Source organism: Vulpes lagopus, chromosome 13 (genome assembly GCF_018345385.1).
Source record: "Vulpes lagopus strain Blue_001 chromosome 13, ASM1834538v1, whole genome shotgun sequence".
Lineage (NCBI taxonomy): Eukaryota > Metazoa > Chordata > Mammalia > Carnivora > Canidae > Vulpes > Vulpes lagopus.
This window is the reverse complement of record NC_054836.1, coordinates 39,455,796-39,481,827: the sequence shown is the minus strand read 5'-3', so window position 1 is coordinate 39,481,827 and position 26,032 is coordinate 39,455,796. Positions and strand designations below refer to the sequence as shown.

Sequence of the window (26,032 nt, the reverse complement as noted above, 5' to 3'; positions counted from 1 at the left end):
TTTGTTACTCACAAAGAAGAATGGCAAATTAAGAGTAAAATAAGTAAATATATATATAAATACATATATATAAATACATATATATATATAGTTACTGTGGTCACTTGTTACAGATTTTGTCAAATATCCATGGCTTATGGTTGGTGTAGATCTTCTTTGTGACTGCTGAGGTCTTTGGTCAACCCTGGGCGCCTCGAGATGGAGTCCCATCCAGCAGTGTCAAGTTGCACTTGTCAACTTATCTCCCAGAGTCCTCACTAATAAACTGAAGCAATTCATGTCTTCATGGTGAAAGAGGATTTAGCTAGCACCTGCACTGGGAAAGTGATGATACTCACTGCAGCCTGATGGTCTCTAGGAAATGAATGGCTCCATTTGAAAATTCAACATTATTTTAGAAGGGTTATGTGTGGATGCAAGAGAGAGTAACCCACTCAAATTAGTTTACACATAGAGAATTTTATTGTAAAGATGCAACAGGCAATCCTAAAAAGAATGGAAAGTACAGACAGGAAACAAATGAGATATAGGCCAAGTCATAACTGGAACTGAAACTGGAACGAAGCCCGGGTTATTCTCTCTCTGTGGGTTTCATCTTGGCCATGCTCTTCTTCTTTCTTCACTTTGGTCTCTCAGTAAGCTTCCTCTGCTTTCCACATGGTCTCACTTGGAACAAACTTTCAGTTCCAGCACCATCTTCATCTTACCCACTGAGTTTCTCAGTGCCTGAATTTCAAATCCCCATAAGACAGAGTCTGATTAGCTCAGCTCAGGCAATGGATCAGTTCGCCCACAATCAGCTGCTGAGTGGATTTAACCTGTCGGGGTGGGGGTAAAAGTGAGCAGGATGATGCAGTTTAGACACAACGGCCCAGGTCTACTCTGTCAGCAAGGGTATGTCTCCCGTGTCTTCTCCAAGGATCAAAGGTGACATATACATTGAAAAGTCCCCACATGCCCAACAGTTTCACTGATGAGCAATAGTTCTAAAACAAAATGATACTGACACGGTTATTCAACAATAGGACCACAATAGGACCATCAATTTGTGTTAGTTGTTATGTTGTCAGACTCATCCCCCTCGGAATAAAATGACCAATCTTAAAAAAATAAAAATAAAAATAAAATAAAATAAAATAAAATGACCAATCTTGACACACACACACACACACACACACCTACCTCCTCCTTTGCCTAAATACAGAAAAAATAAATATACACTCTTGAGCCTTGGCCTTCACAATAGACTTTGCACCTTTGGTCTACTGTACCCTGCATCTGCCCTGCACTCCAGCCAACCTAAACTGTTTTCTTTCCCCTCTGCAAGCCCCACCCTCTCCTTTCCTCCATGGCTCCATCCACACACTGTTTCTACTCCATCTTCTCTCTGGGCCATACCATAATTAAATATAACTAACACATTGAGCCTCTCAAGGAAAACCAGGAAGTAATGAATGGCCCCTGGAAGTGGGGCATTTTCTCAAGCAGATAGTTTAAATGGACACTTGATGTCATTTGTTAAGAGAAAGCATGCAGAGCCTGTCCTTGAGGGCCAGTTCGGACGCCAGCTCCCTCATAAAACCTTCCCTTGACTACCCAGATGAAAAATCAATAATCCCTCCTCCGAGGAAGCATTTATTGTCTCTATCACAGTTTTCTAAATGTAAGAACTTGTGGATCCTTCAAATTACAAGCCCACAGACCTCAGTCTGAAAAACATTGCATTAGAAGCTAAACCCTGTCACCTGAGGGGCCATTTGAGCCATCTTGAGTCATGAACTTGAGACCTGATATTACATGGCAGTTTTAGGTTGTTCGCTTGACCTCCAGATGTTCCAGAGTATTTTTCTACTAATATCTAGATGACCATTGAAATAAAAACACAAATCATCATCATCAAATCTCAATTTTAAATACCCAATTTTCCAGGGCCTGTATAGTCTGGCATAGCCAAAAACTCATTCCAAATTACTGGGTCCACATGGAATTAACCAGATACCAGCTTCGCCATTTTGATTTGACTTTGTAGCTCCGGCTTCTAAAAAACGTCAAACATCCTCTATAGCTTAGTAAATTATATACCTTCTATTTACACTTGATCAAAGCCATAAATCCAGAGCTTGTTTTGGATGGTGATAGATTTTCAACTTGTTCACCTGTAAACCCAAAACACCAATCCTAGTCTTTTACAGACCCCATGATTTCAGACACACCATCTGAGCAGGAATGTCTATCATATGCCAAAACAAGAGAACTGTTTTATATGCTCACAAGCTATAAAAATATATATATAGTATTGACTTCATTTGAAGGTTTTCTGCTTTTTTATCGTCTCTGGTCTGAACTGAGAATTACTGTGGGGGAGATAGAGATAACTCTTTTTTATCCTTTGTCTTATCCTCTGAGTGATTTTTTTTTTTTCAGATTTAGGCTGAGGCTATTTTTTAAAATCTTTTATCTAATATATAAAATGTCAAGAACCATGCCAGGCACCTGAGAACAAAGTATCTCATAGTTTAATGGGGAAGACAGATATATAAATAGATAATGCAATGGGATAAACTATGCAAATCAGGTATATATTAAAAGTTATGAAAAAGAAGAAAAATATTAATACTTAGGAATTTCAGAAGAGCAGCTTTTATAAAAGACCCATGTAAGTACCAGTTTTTGCTAACCAAAATTAGTACCTTTTTTCACTAACCTAAAGAAATCTGAAGATTTTCACTTTTATGAAGAAAGCCATCAGTGTACTAATAGCCTTTCATAAAAGTGAAGTGACATAAACTTTCAGAAAGCAGGGGATACCTATATTGCTGCATAATAAATTACCCCAAACATGGCAGCTTAAAGCTAACTTTTTTTTTCCCTCACAATTTCAGTGAGTCAAGAATTGGAGAGTTAAGGTTTCTCATTAGGTTGCAATCAAGATCATTCACATGGCTGTTGGCAAGAGGCCTCAGTTAATCACACTGGACCTCTCTGTCAGGTTGCTTGAGTGTTCTCATAAAATGGCAGCTGGATTTCCCAAGAATGAGTGAACTAAGAGACTGAGACGGAGACAGAGAGAGAGAGGTCCTAATCTTAGACATCCCACACTGTCACTTCCTACATATCCCACTTTTTTCAAAGTTACTCAGGTCAGCCCACACTTAAAGGCATGGCAATGAGGCTCCATCTTTTGAAGGAAGAAATATCAAAGACATATTTTGAGATCATGAGTATTGAAGAATGAATAGGAGCTTTCTATAGAGAAGCTAAGAGATCAATCTGGGCAGAAGGAAGAGATGTACAAGTGTGGGAGAGTGTGAGTTCCAAGAAAAGCAAGGAGTTCACTGAAGGTGTTCAAACTTATCTCAGCCTTTTAATTGGACAAAACCTTACAAAGAAGCCCACTATGCAAAACAAATAAAAGTAGCTCTGATACGGTTGAAGCTAGGTGAAGGGGGGAGAGAGGGAAATTCCACTACAAGACAGCCTTTATGAGAACTCCCTGGAGGCACCAGTACTTGATAGAGTTGTCTGAAAACCATCCCTATATGCAATAGCTAGTAGTGCTAAGCTAAAGTGCAAGGCATAGTCTTTGTTAATCTTTGTCTTATCAGGTAACAAATTGTGTTCTTGTCCTATCACTGACCTAGAACTGAATTTTTAAAATTCTCTTTAAAAAGAGGATAATGATCTTGTTGCAACACAGGAAAATTCATATTCCAATAATTCACTTATAAGAGGGTTCTTTAGAACTCTATGTATCAGTTAGCTATTGCCACAAAGATTCTGTGTAACAAACCATCCCAAAACTCAGTGACTTAAAAACCAACTAGCATTTATTCTCACATATCTGCAAGTAAGCTACACATCAACAAATTTAAGCTGATGTTCAGCTTGAACTTTCCTTCAAGTTGCAACTCAGCTAAATGGGTAGCAGCTATCCATGGAAAGATCATCCCATAGAGAGAGCAGAAGTGCATAAGGCACAAGAAGGCAAGCAGAAAAAGACAAAGCCTCTAAAGCCCTAGAGTCAGTACTGGCACACTTTGCCCACATGCGGTTGGCCAAAATCAAGTTCTATGGATGACCCCCAAAGTCAAGGGATAGTAAAATACACTCCTCTTACATGAGCCTAAAGTAAGGGAGTGAAGAATTAGAGCTAATCATTCAATCTATTAGCTTCTGAATGCATTTTTCCTTAAAAATAAAATTGTAAATCATAGTTTATCATATTAGCTCACCAAAACTGATTTAATGCTAAAAAGAATAACATCAGTGGCCTAGAATCAGGTAGTTCTATGATGCAGTCACATTTTTTATTTTCCTTTTTTTTTTTTTTGGTTTTATTTATTTATATTGAGAGAGGAGAGAGAGTATGGACAGGGGTAGGCAGAGAGAATCTCAAGCAGACTCCACGTTGAGATCAGATCCCTGAGATCATGACCTGAGCCGAAATCAAGTCAGATGATTAACCAATTGAGCCATCCAGGCACCCCTATAGTCACATTTTTTAAAGTAAGCCAAATTTGTCTTCCCAGTTCACTTCCTTTATCCTCTTAACATTGTTCCCATTTCTCCCTGTGGACTCAGCATCATCATGGCTTCCCTAAACCCCTCACCTTGGTGCTCACTCATCCTTCATGTACCTCCTCCTAATTACTTCAGTCCCCAGTTTCAGAACTTTGAACTCCACATTGTAGACCCCTCCCAATTGGTTGCCAAAAGGAAAACCATCTGATTGATCCAATTCATAGTCACAAATGAATAGCCCATTGTTTCTTAACAGTCTCCAAGACATTTGACTTCCTAAAGGGGCCTGTCCCAAAGCCCAGTGATTCTCCCACTGGTAAGATTCAAGACAGTAAATACATTGGTAAAAGTCAAACCATCTGGAATATTTTCAGAAAAGGGGAATATGTCTTAGGCCTTCCAGTTACTCTCATTTTGTGAAGGAAGTGTCATTCACACATGCAGAGCCTGCTGTATTCACTTTATTACTCTAAGTTCCAATATTTTCTTTTCCTCTCTATGCTGCTACAGGGAATTGAACTCACCAGGAGAAGATAAATATCAGTTACAGGACCAGTGTTGTTTCCCATTTTGAAATTTACTCTATAGGCCAAATCTTTAAAAACTTTCTTTTCTTTCAACATTAAAATGACATATTTCAACATGAAATATGCCTACCCTGACTTAGGAGGAGCTTAATAGTTTAGCCCTTGTACTGGGTTTTCATATAAACATCCCTATTTTAAACAAACAAACAAAAATAGAAATAATTGTCTTGAGAACATTGCTGTTAATCATATGTGAAATAATGTTTACTTTTAAAGACAGATCATAGAGGTATTAAATTTCAGCAACATCACTTTTCTGTCCTGTTCAAGTGTCTGTGTACAGACAAAGGGAAGTAGAGAGTTGAGGACTGAAAATATCATGCAAAAGAATAATCTGAATAATTTGGACCAAAAAAATACAGCTTTATTGATCTTAAGGTATGAATTTATGTATGGTTCTTCATTTCTGCTGATGTTTTCATGACAAAAAATAGCAATGCCTATGTGCCTTGTGACAGCATTATTATGTCATATTTTAGCCATTTTGAGCAGCCTTTGAAATAGTCAATATCCTCCCCCTTCACTTTATCATGCAAACTACAGTACCTAGGATGGGCCAGTGGCAGCAATTATTTCTCTTCTTGTCTAGCCAGGTGTCGATAACCATAGCATCAACTTCAGGTAGGCTATGCTAAGTTAGGATATGGGGTGTTGGGTTTAAGAATTCCTTCTGACATTTTTTCTGACATTAGCCAAAGAGGTCATCCAAATTCCATGCTGTCCAAGAAAGAATGGTTTTCTTTGTTTCCTAACAATCAAATTCTGATGAAGTCGAAATACAGTCAAAGCTCTCAGCGAGGAGAACTGCAAAAGGCAGTGTGTGATAAGGAGTATGACTGGAAAGGTAAGCTCCATCCTGAATGGCAAAGTAGCCAATCACTCATCAGTCGTGAAGCTGCCCTTATTACTGGCTCATCTAGAGTGAACTCATAGGTTAATGGCTAAAATGAGGCATGGGGTTCAGAGCAACAGTTCAAATTCCAGATCCTACATTTACCAGTGAAATTAATTAACCTTTCAGGGCTCAGATTTTCTTGCCTGCAGGTAAGGATAATAGTACATACTTCTTAAAGTAATTATAAAAATGAAATGAGTCCCCATGTGCGAAGTGTCGAGGACAGTGCCTGGCCAACGTCATGTCACTATCATCATTATCTGAGGATTCTTCTTAGCCATGCTGGCTCTCTTTCCTCTTAACACAGATATTTGAGAACAGCTGAATCAGCCCATGGTTGATTCACATCCTTGAGTTTCTTCTTAAACAGCGCTATAGGGAGTGCAACTTGGACAACCACTCAGATCTTGGCATGATCTAATAAAGTTGAAGCTGCTCATTCCCTATGAGCTAGCAACACTACTCTCGGGCATATATAATGGAGAAATTTTTAGACCAAGAGACTAGATTGGATTAGAATATTCATGGAAATATGGCTTGTAATAACAAAAAAATGGAGACATCCAGATGGTCATCAAGAAAAGGATGGATAAATAAGTCTCAGAGTATTCACACAACGGAATAACAAACAGTAGTGAGTATGAATAAAGTATGTTACATGTATCAACTTAGACAAATCTCACAAATATAATATTGAGTGAAGAAAAGCAATTCATAGAAGAATATAACAGTATGATTCCATTTACATATGGTTCAAACATGGAAAATTTGTTTTTAAAAAGCAGGAGCATGAGAGGAGTTTAAATAATGAGGACTTGAAAATGAAGCCATAATAGAAAAAATCACATCATCAACATACAAATAGAGGCATATCTGGAGCATAACATGCATAAAATCAGGATAGGGGTTACCTCTGGGAGTAAGAAGGGCATTATTGGAGTCTCAATGGTGATAATAATGTACTATTTCTTAATTTGGGTGGGTAGATGCAGAGACATTCATTTTATCACAAAGTCTTCCAATGCATACCTATTATGAATTTGTAAGTATTTTAACCTTCTGTTCAAAAGTTCTTCAATGAAGAAAAAATTAATATAGCCACTATTTCACTTAGTTAGGGTCCCTCCCCATGTCTCTCAGGTGGCTCACCCAAACATTCATGCCAACACATACTGAGAAGGCCCCTGCTCCCCCTCTTGAGTGTGCCAGGGGCTGTTCTGCGGGTATGCAATAGAGTCAGGTCAGAGGGGCACTCGGCCTCTATTTACATATTTGTTTGTTTTCTTAATAGAAAAATTCATTATCTTGCCAAAATTATCTGACACCTCTTCTCACAGAGATTTCTGTACCTCGTGCTTCACAGGGCAGGAGGTGGGTTTGCTTTTCCTATTTTGCAAAGGAGGAATGGAAGCACAAAAGCACTGAGCTCCTACTGGCCAACTGTTACAGTCACTGTCTTCCTTCCCGCAGCTTCCATTCTGTTTTATCCCCAAAGGGGCCTTCATGTACTGTTTGCCTCTATATACCATCCACAAGTTCTTTTGGAAGTCAGAAGCTCTAACTCTTAAATGTAAAAACAACAAGGGAATGGCACATCTGGGGTTAAAACCCAACTTTCCTGATCACAAATTCCATAAGGGAACATCCTCTAAATGGGATTTAAATCCATACGTGGTGCTCATTATCCACCATCAGGCCAGATGGGAGGGGGAGAGAGAACAGAACCACGGAGAGCTCCAGGCACTCACCTGCAGTAATGGGGACCAGTCCCCAGCCGCTGGCCCCTCCCTGCAGCCACCAGGGCTTCTATTTGCATTATTTATTTATTTCCAAGACCTAGGGGTGGGACAGGAAAGAGAAAAAGGAAAGGAAGTGATTTTTCTTCTTAATAGGTTTGCTCTTCTCGCTCTGGCTAGAATCAATGCAAGCGAGTGGAGTTGAACACACTCCTTAGCATCCCCTCCCCTCCAAACTGCTTCCTTCCATCGTAAATAATTCAGACAAAATAAAATAATCATGTGCTGGTAATTACCACCCCTCCCCAAAAACAAACGATCGCTGCAATGCAGTCCCCCTGGATGTTGTAGGGGCCGTCAGTGGTGCCCCTGCTGATGGCAAGTTGAGGCCGGGATGAGGGGTGGCATCTGAAGGTGAGGGCAGAAGGGCTGTTGGTTGTTATTCCCACGCAGAAGAGCTATGAAATGATGTCACTGTGCTTCCATGGAAATGGCTGGCTTTCTGCTAAGGGGTCTGGAAACAGCACACATTTAAACCGGCTGCTCTAAACAAAAAATGTTTATTTTCATTCTAATTCCCATCTTTCTGCATGAGAATAAAGTTTCTAAGAGAGGCTTCCAGGCGGCCCCTCCTCAAAAAAAAAAAAAAAAAAAAAAAAAAAGTATGTCTTTTCTCCCAGCCTCACCTTCATAGAGTTTTTATTTTGTGGGTTGATTTCTTCATGTAAACACCTTGCTCAATTGTGTGGGCCTCACTGATAAGAATTTTTAGGCAAGGAGTAAGTGGTTGTTTTGCTTCCAAACATCAAAAAAGTTCAGGCAGACATGGTACCAGTTACAGTATGAAAATAACATTCTCCACCCCATAAAACAAAATGGTAGCAACTCATCACCAAAAAAAGTCTCTCCTAACAAAACTGTGCATGTGAGCAGTAGGAGATAAGGACAGGGTGGTAGAAGACATCTCATTTGGACACCAGTAATTTACAGGGAAATCTCTGCTTACTCTACTTAATCATACTTATTCTCTGCAGATTCATAGTCTTCGGGGAGAATTAAAGAAGCTATGAACAATAACTTTGAAAACAACATAGAACTGTTATGATACCAACTTAGTAATGCTATGTGGCATGTGGGCTTTAAATAAATAAAAAGCTGGACAAAGGTAACCTAACTCATAAACACATAGAATCCTGGCTCTTCTTCTTGCTCTCTTTCACTGCTCTGAAGATGCTAGAGAAACCCTTCTGGAGTGGAGACAAGTGGCCTTCGAAACCTGAGTTTTCCCCAGGCTGCCCCACACAGTGGGAGTAGAAGTGGATCCCTTCTCTCTGACACCAGAGGTGAGAAAGGCCATGAGGCCCTAAATATGACTTGTCCAATATAGTAGCCACTAACCACATGTGTCTACTTACAGTTATACTGATTAATTTTAAATAATTCAAATAAAATTTGAAATTCAGTTCCTGAATCACACGGGCACATTTCAAGTGCTCAGTGGCCACATATGGCTAGTGGTGCCCTACTGGACAATGCAGACATAGAACATTTCCATCATCTTAGAAAGTTCTACTGGACAAGGCTGTTCTAAGTCGGCACGGCACACTGTAGAAGATAGATAGATAGATGATAGATAGATAGATAGATAGATAGATAGATAGATAGATAATAGATAGATAGATAGATAGATAGATAGATAGATAGATAGATAGATAGATAGATAGATAGATAGATAGACAGACTCACTACATGGGGGAAAGTCTTTCAAAAGGGAAGAAACAGAATCTCCAACTCTAAGTCACTTCTGTATTTGGTGCAATTGTTTAAATAAGTAAATGTAAATATCCATGAGAAACAAGTGCAACCCCTAGTGTTTTAAAAATCCTGCTTCTACCCAAATGAGCCTTAAGATATAATAGCAGGGCATTTTTAGGTGCTTAGTAAAGTTATCCCTCAGTTTGGTTACTTTCCCTCTTCCATATGATGTTCTTAATAAAACAGTTTTGGGAAAGAAGGAAGAGCACATGTCTGGGGTAAAATGATTTTTTTTCATATTCTAAAAGAATAGTGATTCCAATGATAATATGAAAATTTTGCAATAAAATACTTAGCAGGCTAGATAAGTCAAACATTTGGTTCTTTGCTCACTCAGTCCTTTTCCCAAGCAGTGTTTACACTGAGGATTGCCATGTGCCAGGCACTATGCTGGGTCTGATAAGCCTTCTTTAAAGATTTTGCACTCACAAAGGAGAGAGGAACAAACACTATAATAAAGACACTGCATGACAATGGCCATCAGAGAAGTGAAAGAGCAGGTTCAGGGGTTTGAGAAACAGGGGAGCCCACTTCCTGCTGGGGAAAGAGGGCAACTTCCAAGAAGAGCTGCCTTTGAGCTGTATCTTAGAGCAGAAAGTGATTGTAGGCGTGCAAACTCGGGGAGACAGGGGAAGAAGGGGGACTGTGTTCAGAGAACCCTGGATGTCCTAGCTGAGCTGGGTGGTAAGCTAAGTAAAGGGAATTGGGGGAAGAAAGCACCAGAAATGCAGATCATAGATGCAACAGAGGACTTGAATGTTAGATTGAGCCAAACACTTAGCACCCTAATACCATCCCACCCACCAGCGACATGCAAACTCCAGCACCTGCACCTGCCTTCATTAATGAAGAGTGCTCATTTTATCCATACCTGAAACTACTTAAGAGCCTCTGTCCATTACTCTCACCTCGTGATTGCTGCTCCATGTTATGGGAAGTCATTACGTTGTCAGTCAATGCCAGGTAGCTACCCACACCAGAATCCTCTCATATTCCAACTAAGCTCCTTTCCTTTCCTAAAATGTTTACCTGATAGCTCAGTTCATCTTCAGAATGATAGATCTTTTACAAAAGCTATGGAGTTGGGGCAGCTGGGTGGCTCAGTGGTTGAGAGTCTGCCTTCAGCTCAGGCCATGATCCCAGGGTCCTGGGACCAAGTCCCACATCAGGCTTCCTGCAGGGAGCCTGCTTCTCCCTCTACCTATGTCTCTGCCTCTCTGTGTGTCTCTCATGAATAAATAAATAAATAAAATCTTAAAAAAAAAAAAAAGCTACAGAGTTACCCCAGGAGGGTGAAAGAAAGGACTTATCCTCAAGGAACAGAGATTTGCAACAAGGGTGGTGGGAAGAACCCTGGCCCTGAAGCCGGGAGACAACTTAGGCCTGGTTGCATCCTTTAGCAGCCAAGATGCTGGGCAAAGCATATATGTGCTGTGACCCTCGGTTCCTTATCTTCCTATTAAGTGGAGAGCAATGAATGATGTCTGCCCTCGCTCAGCTAATAAAATACTGGGGAAACAGAGCCTATTACTGTATTTAGATAAGAGTTTGGAATAGTTAGTATTGATTCATCATCTGACAAAAAAAAAGCCAGAATAACTTTTTCTTTGTGAATAATGTTCTTTTTGTCTTCAAAGGACCACTTTTCTTTCTAATTGAAAGTTACTATTTCTTTTAAAATATTTAATATCCACATTGAGGTTATTTTTTCTGATCTTTTTTAATCTGCTTTCCTCCTTAGCTTTTGTCTGTTAATGCAGGAGAGAGTAAAGGGCTTATTTCGTGGTTTAAATTTTGAAACTGGTAGTGAATTTCTTGAAATCCTATTGTGTGCTTAAAATCATCTTCCTGGCCAGGGAGGATACAGAAGCAGTATCGGGGGGCTCTGCCCACAAAGACATTATAATCTAATTAGTTGCTGAAGATAATTTATGTTGTTATATTTTGCATGCAATTACAAAAACAAAACAATTATTAAAGGTCAAGCTGTAGTTGAAATTACGTGTGTTTCAGAGCATAGAACAATGGAGAACTCATCTAAGACAGGAACAGCAGGGGGAAATGTGAGTTCTGTGTGAGCCCTGAAGGGCAGGCAGGATTTGCAGGCAAGAAGGGAGAGGTAGGGTCTAGACTGAGAAGTCTAGACAGTGGTTAGGCACTGTGACCTTGGAGCAATGAGAAAAGTAGCCAGATTGAGTGGATAGAAAACGTTGAAGAATCAAAGGAAATAAGGTTGAGTCAGATTATGAAAGGTTCAGAAGGTTAGCTCCTTTGAACAAATGCTTTTTGATCATTTAAGTTACGTGGGGTCACGCGTAACTCACTGCAACGGGTAGAAGACAAATAAGATGGTCTTTCTGGTTCAGGACACTAGAATTCTGAGACAGAGGACTAAGTCTCCTGACAAATGAGTATTTGCACCCACTGATCTGGGGGAGGCATGGAGCCTCCTGGAGAAACCCAAACAAACAAATCAATAAACCTTATTTCTATTTATAACTGTTGGTCAAACAATCTTGTACCTTCTTGAGAAGCGAGGGCATTGGAAGCCAGATTGAAGGGAAAGGTGGACAGATGGCAGAAAAGAACTTACTGTGTAGGCTGGGGTCTGGTAGGGCAAGCCACTCCATGAGGAGAGCCAGTGGTGATCCTGGATAACCAGTGGAGCCTGGTACATGGAGCCACCTGGCCCAATTGACCTGATGGTGTCTATGTACCTCTGTAGGAACTGAGAGGAGGACCGCAAGGCATTCCTTTAACACCATAGCACTCAGGCAATAATGCTCTGGGACCCCACTCTTACTGTACTGTAATGGAAGAAGCATTTTCACTTCTGAGAAACCACCAAGCAGTCATAGCACCCGTGGAAACTGATCCTATCCATGGGGCAGGTCAATCTTTCTATATCTGCACTTAAGCAAAGGAAGAAGGTTCTGTGGAGCAGGCCACAAGTAGCCATGTGGTGGAGGCAGCAAAGGCCATAAATATTATGGTTGGATTAGCTATATTACCAAAAATATATACTTTATCCCCTCCTGCCACAACCTCCATGCAGAGTGTAGCTCCCCACTCCTTGACTTTAGGCATGGCCAAGTGAATAGTTTTGACCAAGAAGCATTAGATAGGACACAAACTAAAGCTTAAAATGTCCTTGTGTGGTGAGACTTGCCCTCTTGTGTTTCTGCCACTACTCTGAGAAAACTATGTCCCAATTAACCCCTTGGTCCAAGTCGGAGCAGATCCAGACCCATAGGATGAAGCAGAGCCAACTGCATCCAGTCTGCAGATCCTTGAGACTAGACATCATAATATAATTCACACAAACTGGAAATCCAAATCACACAAATCTCAGAATATGACATTCCACAAACAGACTGTCTTTGACAACCGTAGTGAATGCACCTTTCAATAAACAATAACCCTATTGTGTTATTCACAACAAAGAACTGTGAAGAAGGGCCCATGCAGACTTTTGTTTTGTTTTTTTCCCATTGAAAGCAGTGGTTTACCCCCAGCTTTGACTACAATAAGGTACAAAGGTGAACAAAACCTAAAACCTGTCCAGGCTAAAGCTGGGTTTTACAGTGGCAGCTTTTGGAACTCAGGCTATTCTTTTTTTTTTTTTTTTTTAAGATTTTATTTATTTATTTATTTATTTATTTAGGAGAGAGAGAGAAAGTGGGGAGGAGGGGTAGAGAGAGAGGAGAGAGAATCTCAAGCAGACTCCCTGGGCTCCATCTCAGGACCCTGAGATCATGATCTAAGTTGAAATCAAGAGTCAAACATTTAACTGACTGAGCCCCCCAGATGCCCCTGTAATTCACACCATTCTTTTTTCATTCAGTGCATCATTTCTTTTTTTTTCTTTTTTTCTTTTTACTTTTTATTTTGAAATAACTTGAGACTTAAAAAAAGTTGCAAAAATAGTACAGCTAGGTCCCATATTTCCTTCACCCAGTGCTAACATTTATTTGGATTTCATCAGTTTTTCTACCAATGTCCTTTTTCTCTTCTAGGATCCAATCCAGAATCCCACAGTGTTTTGTCTCCTTAGTCCCCTCAAATCCATGATAACTCATTAGTCTTTTGAAGTGAATTATTTAAAAGTGAATCACACTTTTGAAGATTGCTGATCAGTTACTTTTCAGAATGGATTTGTCTGATGTTTTCTCATTGAGGTTATGCATTTTTAGTAAGAATATCATCAAAACTATGTTGGCTCCCTCTCGGTGCATCATGAGGGTAGGGGAGTGGAAGGAATTCATTACTTGAGCACTTGGTGAAGGGAATATCTTCTGGGTTTCACCATGTAAAGTTACTTTTTTTTCCATTGGGATTAATAAAATCTTGAGAATGGTACTTTAAGACTATACAAATATCCTGTTTCTCCTCAAACCTTCACCTATGATTCTAGCGTCCATTGGTGGATCTTACTTGCAACATTATTACCCTAGCATTTGCCAAATGGTAGCTCTTCCACCTGAAGCTAGAAGGGAAGCAGCTAATGAATCATCCCTTTGCTTCCCAACCTCAACCCAACCAATAATGAGATTTGAATTAAGTGTGCAAAGGGGTAAGGAGGTCCAGTTCCTGAAACTAAGGAGTCTCAGCCACAATTTCTGGGCTGCTTTGCAGAGTCGACTGAACAGCAATTGACAGATCTTGCTCAGAAGGCAAAGAGGAGAACAACCAGGGAGCACAGCCAACTTCCATGCTAATCAAGGTGAATAAAGCCATGACATAGAACAGAACACCACAGGACTCTGTTTAACACAACCAGGAACTCAACCTATTCAGCCAACTACCTTGTTTTCTATTTGTAATTAGAGTCACAAAGAAGCAGCTTCCTTGCGTGCCGCCCACAAGCAGAGCCCCAGACAACATCCTCATTTTCAATACTTCTTCCCCTTTATCTCACTCTGCCTGATGCCTAATAAGCTGATTGCTATTTACTTTGGACCAACAGCTAATCTGTTAATGATTGATTTTGAATTTTTACAGTCATTTGTCTCTGGCAGGACCTGAGACTGCAAAAGGCAAGCCTCTCCTACCTGATGAATTGGCTTTTTCTTAGAAAGAAAAGAAAGAAAAGAAGAGAGGAGAAAAGAAAAGGAAAGGAAAGAAGAGAAAAGAAGAGAGATTGATTTAAGTAAAAAGTCTTCATGGTTGCATTCTGCTGATCAACAATTGATATTTAATGAGATATTTCAATGCAAAAGAAGAAACGGTGACTTTCTCTAAAATTCATCTGCCTTTGAAATGATCAGCAAATAATAAAAGTGGATGTTTTGCTAATGGTGGCATGGGGTAAAGACCCTCTTCCATATGAAGCAAATTATAATTGTACTATACATTTACAGAGCCTAAAATTCTTAATTAACAAAATTTATGCTCATTGCCCAACTAGAATGGGCTAGCTAAACTAATGCTATTACTGTCTTTTAAAAAGATCTAAATTGCACACCATATGATATATGTATTTTTTGCAGGATTTATGCAGAAAAGTGAATTTTGCTTTCCACACACACAGACACACAAAAACTGTTGTATAGACAATGGTTATTTTAATTGGTACCACACAGCAGTGCTCTGCAATCTAATCAGTGCTTCTAAAAATAAAACCATGGATCACCACGTTCTGGAAAGTAGAACAAACCCGGCACATGAGAGTACTGCCATTTCTAAACACTGCTTCTTCTAGAAAGTTAAGCCTGCCTCAGAGACACCATCCCTAATTTTGTAAATAAGAATGACCCCCAAGGCTAGCATTCCCATCAACTATTTATTAAAACGCACCCCAAGACCTCTCATCTCAAAATGGAATTAAACTCATCCAAGTGTCTCTGGAAAATGAGAGTGATTTAAAACGTGAACCAGCACTAGCACAAAACGAAAAGGAAGGACCCTGGTACAAAGTGGTCTTTTGGTATGTCTAAGTGGTGGCGGGTCTTCCTGGAGAGCCAGTGTTATAAATTAGCAGATTAGACATTTTTGCAGAGCCTCTAAAAGGAAAGGCTAAACTGTTTGAGGGATAAAAGCCCTAATCTTATTAATATTTTAGATCCTGCAAGACATTGAGGCTCCATCTGCTGTCAGCACCACCTGAGAAAGAATTGAGGCAGCTGAGGGGCAGAAACCACGGCCCCCCAAGTGGTCTGCTGACCTTCCTGAGAGGTAGATATCATGTGACAGCAATTGCCTATCTCAGCAGACACGCTGGAAACGGGAGAAAGTGTTAAATATAACCAGGTAGACAGTGATGAATTGACATACTGAAAAATCGAACACTTCAGTAATCAGCCTAAGGATCTGATATCAACAACATTTTTCAGTTTTGTCCAAATTCATTGAAAGGTGTACTTTAGCAAGTTCACTTCTCATTGGTAAGACCTTTCATCTTTATGCTGCTTTTCTGATTGGATTCTGTGTCATCATTGGTTTGGGTGACTCTGTGCAGGAAGCAGACAGACTGTTTGCCTGGAGAGAAGAAGGACTGGAAGGAGCACAAATATAAATGAGTTTTACTCCAACATTAATTAAAAAACTATTAAATATCTATCAAAGTGGTTATTTAGAAAGAATTATTAAAGCCATGGTATATGAAAACACATCAGGTACTGTGTTCTAACAGCACAGTAAACCTGAAATATTGAAATATTGCCCTCTATTTTACAGTAGGAAGCTTCTATAACTATAATTCTAATCACAAAACTCTAATTAATGTCTACATGGCCTCAGATAACTTCATTAAATATTTGGAATATTTATATTATCCAAAGACAATCTCTATCCATTAGAATAAGGAAATCCTTTAAAATAACTTTTTAAAATGCTAGTGATATGCTTTTCTTTTTATGAGATACATAAGTCATACAATTTGCTCTAAGGTTTCATGCATCTCTACAGCAGCATTGCAAAAATTCTTTAACTAAAAACCACTTTTGTCCCTGGTATAGACGGAACATGGCTTTCAGCTGAGGTCACTCCCTCCTTTGAGATTTAAATAAATAAACTGGCTCAAGTGTTCACCCCACATCCTGAGAGAAGTCAGATGTTCTCCCCCAGATTTCTGAGAATTCTGGAGAACTTAGAGTTTCCTAGTCACTTCTCTCTCCAGTGACTTCTCTGGGCCGGATTCTTGATCTCACTGTCTCTCACCTCCTATGACTGCCCCATGCCAACTGAGAATTTGAAGGTAACCCCTTTTACTTGATTTCTGTAACAGTATTTGTGTGGAGCAGACTCTTTATGCCCTTAAAAGTCTGTCATCAGGTCCATCACGTGCCACCATCTTGCTTTGTCTCTTAGTCTCTCTCCCCTCTTCTTTCTCCTCTGCTCTCCCCCATCACAATACCCATAAACTTCTCTCACAGAGCAATGTGCTTGCCCCTTCTGTAGCTCCAGACCGTTCAGGCTATCTCTGGAGGCCTTATCTTCTTAGCCAAATGCTTCCATTAAGGTGGTAGACAGTCTCCTCCCTGAAAGGAATTCCTGCCTAGCTCTTAAAATAATGGCACTTTCCTCTGGGCTGTTCACATATTACAAGAAAGCTCTGACTCATTCCGGCAAATATTCGGGAAAAGAAACACAAAGGACAACTAATTTTGTGATAAGTACCATAAAAAAGCATGGAAGGTCTACAATAGATAGGAATGTTGAATCACAATTTGGAGTCACCAGAACTTGGGGGTAGAACTTTGAGGAGATTCTGCTTTCAAATTCACCCTGGAAAGGGTCAATGAAAAGATTGATTTGTAGACATCCAGAGAGCCATGTGGAGCTAGAGATGAACCTCCATGTCAGTATCTTCCTAAGGCCCTAAGCTCCTGGCTTTTCTCAGAAACGTCCACCATTTATGGTGTTCTGTGTGTGACTGATTTCCTCTTGCAAACTATGCTGGAACCCAAGATGAGATAATGCTTTGCTGTATGGATAGGTAGAAAGAATTTCAGAAACCGACAAGAAGTCAATTGCTTTCCCTTTACTCTCAGCTTGAATACAGGATACAAAGCATCTCTCCAAAACCTATAAGCTTCAGGCCACTCAAAACTATCTGGAGAATGACGAGTGACTTACATGCCCATGTTAGATCAACAGCCGTAGCAGAGTATTAAAGTCCTAGATCCATGAAGACAAACAGAGGATGACTTAATTTGTTGGCAAATTCAGACATATCCTAACCCCAGCAGGATAATTCATGTAGAATTTTTACTTTAAAATTGGCTTATTCAATGAATTTTTTTCTGGCTTTCTGGAAAAGTAATGATAATTTCTAAACAGATGACAAAAGTAAGTCAACTAGGTTCAAGCATAAAAACTAATTTTTATCTTAGTTTAATGCTGGAAGTGTATATTCAATGTTTACTGTGTTTAATTCAGTGGGAGGCCATCACTATTATTGGAATTAAAATCATTGCAAACTGCTTGAGAGGTAATTGAGTAGTTAATTTTATTAAAATCTATTGCATCCAATGTCACCCAGGTATAATATGACTGCTCTGAGACATGCTGAACAAAATTTGCCCAGGCACTGAGGAAAATGTTACATTTCAAGGGACCCAGAAAGAAAGTAACTTGTAATTGGTCAAACACTGTCTTTTAAGTCACAATAGATATGATTTGATCTATTCATATTGAATTCATATAGTCAATATAGGATAATAGCAAACATTTTAATAATACTCTCTGTAAACCAAGTACTGCTGTAAGAACTTTATATATACTAATTTACATATTCATCACCACAACACTATAAGATAGGTACTACTATTTCCATTTTACAGATGGGGAAACCAAGAAATGGAGAGATAATATAACTCACCTCCTTCACACAGATAACAAACAGCCAAACTGGCATTTGTATACAGGTGGTCTGGCTGCCCAGTCTTTTACACTTGGCTTCTGTGCCCTAACCAGCTTCCACAAAATGTGCACCTATAGCTGACCCTAAGCAACTTTCACAATAGCAGCACCAGAAGCAAGAGCCGGCTTCTTATAGTCTGATTACCACTAAGTATCTAAGCTTTGAAGACACATGAAAAACACAAATCCAACCTAACTGCAAGGAGGGCAATGGCCAAGTTAAGAGAATTTGCATTACAAGGTATGCAAGGTATTATAGAAGGTACTGCTGCGTTAATTCCAAATGCATATAGTGCCTTCAACCACAAATCATTAAGTGTGTCGGGTATAGGTTCCAGGGACCTGCTTCAATAAACCAATAAATATTATTTGCCTATGAGGCTTCACATGCCAGAATATTAAAAATAATTCAACACATTCCTATACTCTACTTGGACTATTCATTTCCTTTGCAAACCATTCCTCCCTTGAAAATACCTGAGTAAATACTAGACTGGCCAAGTGAAGTAGTGTGTGCTTTGAATTAATTGAGGATGCATTAGTGAAATTATACTGCAGCAAGAACAGTGGGCCCCAATCTCTAACCTTATCCGTGAGACACTGCAATACTGTAAAATATATATTACTCTACTTCATCTTGCATTTAAGCACCTCCTTTGACATAGCCAGTTGGTAACTCTAATCATATCTGTACTTAAATCAGGAAGCTAGGTAGGGTACGTTCCTCTAACTCTCAACATGCAATTCTCCACTTATTATTGCAACCCTTAATTTGCATATAACATAAACACTTGTTTGTGCACTTGTTTAATTAATTTTTTGCTTAATCGTTCTTTTTTTTTCCCTAAGCCTCTAAAGACTTAAGTATATCCAACACAGTTGGCTGCCCTCTGTTCTTCCTTTTTGGCAAAGGACAGAATGTGTTTAGATATCTACCGCTCCCACACATAACTCAGGATTAATGCTAACTGATCCAAGCCAGTGATTGGTGTAGGTGTGTAAGGGAGCAAATGCCAACTGAAGGGGTTCTGGGCTTCTATATGAAAGGATATACAAGGAAAAGAGAGGCTCCCTCCATTTCTATTGGATGTTAATGTGTCCAGATATGGTGCCTGGAATGGTAGCAGCCATTTATGACTATGACATCAGCTAGCCTGAAAATGACAGAACAGAAAGATGAGAAGGAGCTGGGCCAGGCATGATGTTAGTGAGCTATCAAATTAACCAACTACCAAACCTCTCTACTTTCAAACTTCTAGTTGTATGAAATAATAGATGTCCTCAGTGATTTAGCAAGTTGAGTCAGGGTTTTCTGTTGCTCAGAGCTGAAACTCTCTGAAAGGAGACAGCAGAAAACATGACTATATAATTCACTTTAATTAATTTGTTCAACATGTACTAATTGAACATCCACTAGCCCCAGGCGCTGTTCTAAAACTTGGGGATAGACCAATAAATAAAATAGATAAATCCCTGCCTTTATAAACATATGTTCTAGTGGGAAGTTCCCTTTGTGTGAGGCATCATACCCTTAGCACAACACAAAGTGGGAAAAGAGAAGGCATCTAACCCCGGAAGGATGGGAGGAAAGTTGCACTTATACAGCACACTCTTCAAAGGCTATCGTGTTTAGTCGCTGGGGTTGGTATTATGGCCCCATTTTGCAGAGGAAGACACTGGGGCTCAGAGATCATAAGTGGCAGAGTCAGAATAAAAATCCCAATCTTCAACATCAGCCCTGACACTCATTTGGCTCTGGTGCTCTATGAAGCCTGCAGGGTAGTGAGTGGGTTAACAGTTGGAGCAGGATTACAGACCCACCAGATCCTGGTGTGCTGGCATGGATACACATCTCCTATGTGGTCTCACACCAACACAGGGCCATTGTGTGCCCTGTGAGAATTGTAAACAGGACAAGGCAGTAAAATTCAGGACAACCCCAAACAGATGGACATCTGGCAATCGTGAGATAAGCACTCAGAGCTTTTGATGAGTTGGTGACAGTGTAGGAAGGAGGGGAGATGAGTGTTTTGAAGGGTCTGAGATTTCCTGGTCTGTCAGCTCCAAGCCAGGCTGCCCTTAAGGGGATGTGGACCACAAACATTTCCTGGATCACAGGCATACAAAAAGCAGGAGTTCACGTGAGAGCTGTATGTTTTGCAATAATAATGCATAAAGGAACCCTTCCCAAAATTCTGCTTGGGGTGCTGTTTAGTGACATAATGATGGTAGCTTCCATTTATTGAGCATTTAATACATGCCAGGCAATGTGCCAAGTCCTTTCTCTGTAGAATCATATTACAAAATTAATCCTACTTTTATTTTTACAGATGAGGAAACCAAAGCACAGAACATTTTAGTAATTTTAGTAATTGCTAAACAAGAGGCAGAACTGGGATGTGAATCAAGTCTGTCTTTTGACTATTGTCCTATCTTCCCTGCTGTGAGGGTTTACGGAGATTTTGAGACCCTGTGTGCTTGCATTCTCCACTCTGATTTAGACTCTTCTCAGCCTATGCAAAGTGAAGAAGTGGTTTGTTTGTTTGTTTTGTGCAATCTGCCATGGACTGACACAGAGTTCTAATATGCCTATAGATTCCCACCACACCAGACTCAGAACCCAACCTGCTCAATATCCTGTAAGATAATCCTCTGACTACCTCTTGGATGGTGTAGCAATGTCAAATCCCTATGAAATGTTAAGATCTAAACACTTGCTCTCAATTTATGTACTTTTCTCATTGTAGACCAGTAGCAAACGGCTCATAGACATGCACTGGTCCACACACCACGCTTGGAACAGCAGTGATATAGGACACTTTACCTGCAGTCCCATAATCCTGAAAAGGCAAGAGGCCCACTTAACAATGATTAGTGTTTGTATGTACAGGTGTATCTCAGAGAAGGGAAGCCCAACGTTAAAAAATCCAAATGAAAAGGAGGAAAAAAAGAAAGGAAACAAAGACATTTATAAAAAGGTAGTTCACAGACATAAGAGCATCTTTCATATTATAAACCAATAAGATGCAATTTTCTAACAGTAGAAGAATAAAACAATAATTCTGGTGAAGCCATTCATTGGAATAGTACATGGTCATTGGAGGAACAGATATAACATTAAATAGAAAACAAGAGTAAAATATACCCAGTATAATTCCATCTCTAACACATCAAAATCTGCTATCAATAAAGGACTCTAGTGGTGACTGGGTGGTACAATCAGGAAACATCTGACTCTTGGTTTCATCTCAGGTCATGATCTCAGGATTGTGGGATCAAACCCCATATCAGGCGCTATACTTAGCACAGAGTCTACTTGGGATTCTCTCTTCCTCTGCCCCTCTCCCCTACATGCTTGTGTGTTCTCTCTCAAATAAATAAATCTTTTTTTAAAAAAGGACTCTATAAACTATTTGGCTTTTAATTATAATTTGGAAGATGATAATTTTTTTCCTCACCATACTTATTAATTAATATATCCTTAACTTACTTTAAGAAAACTATTATAAATTCATTATCACTAAGGTATAAATGACTAATAACTCATAATATTTTCCAAGGAGCATTTGCCTTTTCATGAGAGACAGTTAGCAAAAAGGGACTAATTGTCACATTTCAATCAGCTATGCCTTAGGAATATTACTTTGAAATCAGGCAACTGAAGAGGCTGACTGGAATCTCTGATGTATATGGTGTGTGGCTCCTAGGTTTGATCCCAGCTCTTCTCCTTCCAAATGAAAAAGCAAGAGTCCTTGACTACACCAACAAACTATGAGACCAAAATATAGATGGCAGCCCTGGTCACTCACTTAGGAGGTATATATAGGGAGGCTTTTTAATTATTTAGGATTTAAAACTCATCTACTGCCCAAAAGAATTTGAAAACACTGGATGAAAATATAAATGATTCAATTAGGAGCACCTGGCTGGCTCAGTGGGAAGAGTGGACTTTTGATCTCAGAGTTCTAAGTTAAAGCCCCACATTGAGAGTAGAGATTACTTAAATAAATAAAACTTTTAAAACTATTTAAACAATTCAATTCAATAAAACACAATAAAAACAGTTTATAATTTCTGAAAAATAGAAATAAAGATAGTGAACAATGAATTTAGTTTACATTTTCTTCCTAGAACACAGTATTATTTCTTACTCAACAAAAATGTATTGATTGTATCTTTCATAGCACTTCCCACAGCAGATGTTTAAAACGAACAAATTTAATCAAAGTGCATCAACTTCAAGGTTTAACCATTTCCTCCTAAGAAACTTGTGGAAATCAGTATATAAATCATGAAGTATTTGGCAAATTCCAAAGCAATAGTATATTCTAATTGTTTTATTTTTCCACTTAGCCATTTAAAGCATCTCAGACCTGAAATACGTTACGTACATTAAGTGTTATCGCTTTATAATGTATTTAGAACTCAACAGACTCCCTTTCCCCTAACCTCACCATCAGATGATCCACATAGGTTGAATTTGGTGTCAGGTAAATTAAAAGTGTTATTTTATTATCCAAAGTAATTGTTTCAGTATTAACAGGCCATTATGCTGAATTGGTTATGCTGGTGATTATGCCATTAAGAATGTGGGGCTAACTATTGGTTTAGCTGAATGCCCATATTTGTGAAAGCCTTCTCTAAGCTTTCCTATAGATGGCAAATCATTCTTAACTGGGTATTCCAAATGGTCTGTGTACCTCAGATGTATTTTTCTAAGCCATTAACACATTGAAGCACCTCCCTCAATTCCCCAAGCAACCATTAATTAATGGTGTAAGAAGAAAGAATCAGGCCTCCCATTGCGATGCGGCTGGGACCAGACCTGCAGCAATGATCCTGCTCAGAATGAGACAGTCATTGGATGAGATCTCTTATTCATATCCAATATGTTGTCACAGGTGTTAGAAGAGAAGGGTGTTAGAACAGTGTTTTATTAAGAGCATTTTCTAAAAATCTGCTGAGTATGGGTATGTTTTTGAGAGCTTCAAGGTATCTCAAACTTGTAAGGAATTTTGAAATGAACCCCTTAATCTGGCCCTCAAACAGTGCCCGTATCTGAGAACTCACTAAATGCTAAGCCCTGTATTAGGTTAATTAAGGTATCGTCACTGATGCTCACAAATTCTTGCCAGTTTCCTGTTTCACAGATGGGGTTCTGAAGAAGCTTAGAAAGCAAATCTACCCAAAGCCTCATGGTAACCTGGAAGTTATATGAAAGATCCACTTGGTAGGCTCCTATTACATAGCGGCTCCCTAAAACATCACAATCCAGCTCGTAGCTTACAGTCTCTGCCAGAGGATAGCACACACACCTAAGAACCATATGATTAATCATAAAACCAGGGGCACCTGGGTGGCTCAGTTGGTTGAGCATCTGTCTTCAGCTCAGGTCATGATTCTGGAGTCCTGGGATCAAGCCCACATTGGGCTCCCTGCTCCACAGGCAGACTGCTTCTCCCTCTCTCTCTGCTTGCAGCTTGCCCTGCTTGTGTGTGCGCTCCGTCAAATAAAATATTTTTTAAAAAATCATAAAAGCAACAGAACCCACAAAAACACCCAGAAACAACCATTATGAGAAACAGGCAAAAATCTGTGTTACACATTCCCACAGAGGGACATTCTCACCTAAGACTCAGAATTGTGAAAAAACAATTCTTCTCCCAAATTAGTACATATATAAAATGCAGTTCTAATGAAAATCCCAAAAGGATCATCTTTGAACCTTTGAAAAATGATTCTAAAATCTGTCTGGAAGACTAAACATTCAAATAGCCAGGAAAATTTTAAAAATGAATAGTAATGAGATATTAAAACTGTGGTCCTGGCACAGAAATGCACAGAGTGATCAAATGACCACAGTAGAGCCCAGAAAGTATATATGGACATTTAGTACATAATAAAAGCAGCATTTTATATCAGTGGGAATAAGATAAATTATTCAAGAAATTATCTTGAAAAAACTAGCTAGCCATTTGGAAAAAATAAATAGAGCTGGATCCCAGCCTCATTCTTTAAACTGAGTTAAATTCCAGAGGGACCAACAATTTAAATGTAAAAACTGGAACTGTAAAAGTAATATGGGAAAAAGGAATAAAGATTTTTATTATCTAGGAAAAATGGCAGTCTTTCTTATCGTAAGTCAAAGGCCAGAAGTGAAAAGGGAAAACCCAATACATTTTACTTCATTTAAAAATGTAAAATCTCTGTAATTAAAAAAAGTCAAATGACAAACAGTAAAATATTTGCAACATGATTTGCAAAGTTAATATCACTAGTGTATAAAATACTTTCTTCTTTATATTTTCCAAAAAAAGTTTGTTTTTTTACATGAACATATACCATTTCTCAACCAAGAAAAATAATAAAGTTATTTTTTATTTTTAAAATGAACTACTTGTTTAACCATGCCTGTTTCCTCCAGCATATGACTTCCAATATTTAAAGGAACTGATCACTTTAGAGCACACCCTTGCAACCCTAACCACAGGAGGTTGCATTAAAGTCGGAATCACTTTAAGAATCACCTGGGAAGGGACGCCTGAGTGGCTCAGTGGTTGGGTGTCTGCCTTTGGCTCAGGACGTGATCTTGGAGTCCCAGGATGGAGTCCCACATCAGGCTCCCCAAGAAGAGCCTGCTTCTCCCTCTGCCTGTGTCTCTGCCTCTCTCTGTGTGTGTCTCTTATAAATAAATAAATAAAATCTTTTTTAAAAAAATCACTTGGAAGGTTTTATTGCTGATTTCAGAGGTAAAGGAATTTACCCTTAAAATTTAACAAGCATCTTGATGTGTCTCACCTGTTGATCTCATCTTGAAAGTTATCGTAGTAGCATCTCCAATCACAGACCATCTTAACCTGTGAAAAAGTATATGGAAGAGACCCTCTTGAATTCAGCAAGAGATGAAGATCCAGTGCTTCTTAAAGCAGCTCCATTGGCCATTGAAGAATTGCTTTCTCTGTCTCCTAGCTTTGGTGGCCTCTTAAGATCTGATGTTAAAATGTTGGTGCCAAATAAAACTTATTATCCAGGTTCTATCCTCAAGATCTCTTACATTTTATGCCAGGAAACCAATTCTGGGTATGTCACTGTATTTACAGCTCTATGATGTGAAGTATGGGCTCTGTCCTCTGCAGTTAAATGACCATTGTAGGAATTCAATCTTCTGTGTATGGTCCGAATTTCATTTACTGAAGATGCCATATATGTCTCCTAAGATGAAAAAAAAATTTTGGATTCCTTATTGGAACTTTCCTGCTTCATCTTGACAATCTGTTTTTTCATATATTTGGAATGGCTTTTGCAAGTTTTTATTGGCTTCTCATTCCTTCCTCAGTTTTAACTTCAGTGATAGGTGCTTCACAGGCTTTAAGCGTTGTGACACTACTACAGTTCACAAGGTATCACAAGGTGTGATTTACTCAAATCTATTTTGTTGGTACAGAAGCTCAAGATTTCAAGTCAATTGATGACACGTCTAGATTTAAATGAGGTTTACTTTGAGAGATCTTTCTATAATTAGGTTTTTCAAAAGACACTGTGGCCTTAGAAATTGATCATTGGTTCTCATTTTTTTTTCTCTTCTTTTTCAAGTTTTAGTGACATGCCGTTAGGTC

The 26,032-nt window shown here is 39.1% G+C and overlaps 1 long non-coding RNA gene across 2 annotated transcripts in view; it reads right to left on the bottom strand.

Moving 5' to 3' along the window:
- Positions 1–496: 496 nt before the first annotated feature.
- Positions 497–26,032, bottom strand: part of LOC121475137 — a 42,357-nt gene continuing 16,821 nt past the window's right edge. For both annotated transcript variants that reach the window (XR_005983628.1, XR_005983629.1), the window contains exons 2-3: positions 7,752–7,839; positions 497–818 (exon numbers count right to left, since the gene is read on the bottom strand). This is a non-coding gene — a long non-coding RNA (uncharacterized LOC121475137). The remainder of the gene's footprint in view (positions 819–7,751; positions 7,840–26,032) is intronic.